Source organism: Rhea americana, unplaced genomic scaffold (genome assembly GCF_003343005.1).
Source record: "Rhea americana isolate MKP2758 unplaced genomic scaffold, rheAme1 scaffold_20, whole genome shotgun sequence".
Classification (NCBI taxonomy): Eukaryota; Metazoa; Chordata; class Aves; order Rheiformes; family Rheidae; genus Rhea; species Rhea americana.
In genome coordinates this window covers 5262019-5266077 of record NW_028186150.1, presented here as the reverse complement: position 1 = coordinate 5266077, position 4059 = coordinate 5262019, and the positions used below count along the sequence as shown (strand labels likewise).

Genomic DNA, 4059 nt, shown 5'->3' with positions numbered 1-4059 from the left:
AACCACAATCTGCCTAAATTCAAGTTCATTTCAGCAAGCAAGTCCTGCCTGGAATATTGCAACAGATGGGCTCAGGTTAACATTAGCCTGGTGCTAAAAAAAAAAATCTGGCATTTAAAATGATCAGAATTTTATTGCCCATTTCCAGTAATTTCAGCTGATTTTGAACAAACCTCAGCAACCTTAGTCTGCTTTGAATTTAACTCTGATAGCTACCTCCTGGTCGCATTCGTTACCTAGCCTTTCACACACTTTCATCATTCTATAGGTGCGCTTGTTTCCTCACCATTTTGGTTTTGTGCATAGAAAATTGTGCACCTGATTCAAAATTAACCATTGTTAGGTAGCTTGATCAACCAGTCCTTTATAATAAGCCCCCAGCATAAATATAAATATATATATAAAAAGAGCACAGAACTAATGTCACAGACTGGACACTAAGTAATGACCAACACCTAGTTTATATTGCAGATTAAGACAATTTTATTGACACATTCTATTCAACTCATTGAAATACTATTTAACAAAACTTTATTCTTAATTATTATTTTTCTCTGTATAAAGTTAAAAACAGTCACATGTAGACTTCTTCTACATTTATCTACCTATAAAACATCTATGCTGTGGACTCTTTCCCTGACATAAAACACACACTCCTAAGACCTTACAATTTAATCAAAGTCCGTTAAAAACACCTTTTATATTGATTCTATTACTACAGTAGGCTCTTGGCTTTATAACCAGTCATCTACAGGGCACTGTTCTAAAAAGGAATTTATTACTATTACTCACTGAGAATCTCAAAGAGATGCATGCCTTTTACTGTGGATTGAACAACCATTAACACATCAAATAATGCTTGTTTATACATCACACATAACGTAATATGATACAAAGCTCTGTATTACTCTTAAGCAAACAATACAGGACATATGTGACTGAATAAGATSATTTTCAGATTCATTAACCTTGCTCATACAGGTTGCAGAACCTACTGGCAGAGCCTGCAGTACAGCATATACAGACATGCATAAAGTACTCAGACACTTTGCTAATGAATTGCCACATTCAAAGAAACACATTCAAAGAAATAAACTTGACACCTTTCCCTAACTTCACTACTAGTCATAGCTTTGGTAGTCTTCGTTATATCTGTATTTAAGTAGTAGATGTTCTTTATTCATTTAGTTTTACGTCAAGAAACAGAAGTTAAACACACTCTATTTGTTCCTTATTTCTAAATAAAGACTAGAAGCTACTTTTAATACTGAAATGAGGCTTGCAGAACAGCTGTTAATATATCATAGTAAAGAGAAGTATGTTTTAGCCCTTAGCAAGAAAAGAAGCTCTTAGGAGAAGTACTATGTATTAATTGTTATTAACACTGAAGAGAGGATACTCACCTACAGTAGTAGCCTGCATATGATGCACAGAATGTAATACTGCATAAAATACGTACACTGTTGTATGTTATGTTTATTAAGCAAAGAAAAACACAAATGAACTGTAAGGTCAGATTTATGGTTTGCTTTTTCTGCCTGCATTGTTGGTTTCCCTACCACGCAGCCGCTCCAGCAGAAGCTGACATACCACAAGGCAGAGCATGAGATAGCACAGATCCATCTTGAGGTGACTCAGGAAGGTAGGAGAGGTGAAAGGCAAGCAACAGCAATAGTTATTTGAAGTGATCTGCAAGTCTCTCCAGAATCAAATCCAAAGCATATTACAGAACTCCAAACTTCTAAGGATTTCAGCACTTTATCAGATGAAAACAGCTCTAAGTATGCATATGACAAAACCTCAGCTCAATAAACATTTTCCATTTTTCAAATGTAAAACATAAAGTATATGTTTCAACAAACAAGACAGACTATTCATTAAGTGTACCATAACAAGCCAAGGAAGAAGTTGCACTTCCTAAATACAAGATTATCTAACTGCACAGCGGTTACAAACCATTTCAGTGTAATATCCTGTTAGCTTAGCAAATAATCTTGAAACTTCGCAGATACTAGCTTAATAGATTATCTCTTTATTTATGTAGTATTTACCCTCACTACATAGTCTTTAAACTAGTTAGTACTTTAATGGCACTTTCCAGGGACTATTTTTAAGAACTTGAATACTGATTGAGCTCCAATTAGAGAAGAAAAGAATGATCCTTTGAGTCAGCCAGGACCTAATTTTCATCTGAAGAACCTCTCTGTTCTAAATAAAGGCTGTAACTCCATTTTAACAGTATGCCTAAGTCAGTGAAACTGTTTATGAAAACAGATGCTTCTGATACAGGAGCACTGACTCTAGTCCAAAATAACACCAGAAACAAACAAGGAGCATACTCAGAAGATGAACTTGCTGAATCTGATTTAATATCTGGAAGTCGAAATTTCAGTTACAACATCCACATTTATATCCTTTTCCTTAGATTCATGTTACAGCGTGAAAAGTAAAACTTAACAGTTGGTAACACTTGTTCTATATCAGTGATGAGAGAAGCTCTAGATATTACTGTCTAGATAACAGTCAGCACTCGCTCAATACAACTGAGCRAAGAGGCACAGGACGTACTGAGAATTACACCACTGTTGCACCTCGGCAGGTCAAAGCAAGCACTGAAGCAGAGACAAGCCCTCATGACCTAGAGAACAATATCTGTTCATGCACACCTCTGTTTCCATGTTCTTTCTTGTGATCAATGAAACAATCTGATTCACACAAAAAATATTTCGATATAGAAGTCCCCAAAGACACTTTTCTTATAAAAGCCCTGCAGATGCTTAGTGTAGTTTGACTGCTGAAATTATCAATCACAAATACCAAACAAATCATTCCCAATCATGAGATAAACTGGATGCTTGTCTAGAAAGATAAAATGTAGCTCAAACTGAAATCATGAGACTGATGGCGGAATTACTGGGTGAAATATGTCAGCCCATGTTTTGAAGCATTTGTAATAGATCAAAATCAGATTTTTTTTTTTTAATTCCACATGGGATATTGTCTTTTCTTTCCCATTCTTTTTAAGCTAAGAGCAACTGGCAATTACACAAACACTCACATTAACACAAGGCAATGATCAACCATCTCCAGGCTAATATCTAAAYCTAATTAGCTCTTAACCAGCACCTGCTCTTTCACTTAGCACAAACCATGAGAACATAAATATCCACATACATCAGGGAATGAAGCATCTTCCTTGTTTACTCCTAATGGTGTTGACATTAGCTTCATTAAGAAAAAATGTAAGTTTAATGGCTACTTTACAAGAATCCCCAGTGATGCTAATTGCTGCAAGCAATAGCTTCTGGAAGTATAAGTAACATGCTATGTAATGGCCATCGGAAATCAGTATTGGCCTACTGTTTTCAGCATGGTATTCCACATGCATCCCATTTTTCATTCTAAACTCCTGGATAGCAGAAAAATTGTCATTGTGAGGTGACTTTGGCAAATACTGCAATGCAAATGCTTTTTTTTTTTCTCCTTTCTTCTTCTTGGTTCACTATACACACAAACATGCTGTAAGCACACTTTATCAGGGGTTTTAACATACATCYGCAACACTCTATTCTTCTGTATACAGGGAATGGAAAGATCACTTTAAAATTCCCAGATTAGGACTTCAACATTTTAACGATTGGGATATCTTCAATAATAATAATAATAATATATTTTTGACCTAATCATAATCAATCCTCCTAGAAAATTCCCTTCTRGGAATCCTGTTAAAAGGATATACATTGTTCTCATTTATCCTTAAAGCATATAATTGTTACAGAATTTCTGTTTGGTATTTTTTCTCTGTAGAGACCAAGTAACCAAGTTCATATTCCCACTTTTTGAAGATCCCAACATTGCGAAACACAGCCCAAAGCAGTAAGGTCACAAACACCGCTGTAGATGCGCCTTACTCCTCACCTTTGGGGACTGCTAGCGGTCCCGTGYCCAGCACACGACACTGCTTCCTAGAACAAAGCACAGCCTCCTCAGAACCGAAAACTCGGGTGTCGGGTGCGCTTGCCCGACCGCCCCTCCCGCCCTTTCCCTCGCGCGGCACCT

At 36.5% G+C, this 4059-nt stretch overlaps 1 protein-coding gene across 2 annotated transcripts in view; it reads right to left on the bottom strand.

Annotated features, from left to right (window-relative positions):
- Window positions 1–3967, bottom strand: part of ADCY7 (adenylate cyclase 7) — a 66740-nt gene extending 62773 nt beyond the window's left edge. For both annotated transcript variants that reach the window (XM_085303833.1, XM_085303837.1), the window contains exon 1: window positions 3919–3967. The gene's annotated coding sequence lies outside the window, so the exon portion shown is untranslated. The remainder of the gene's footprint in view (window positions 1–3918) is intronic.
- Window positions 3968–4059: the final 92 nt, after the last annotated feature.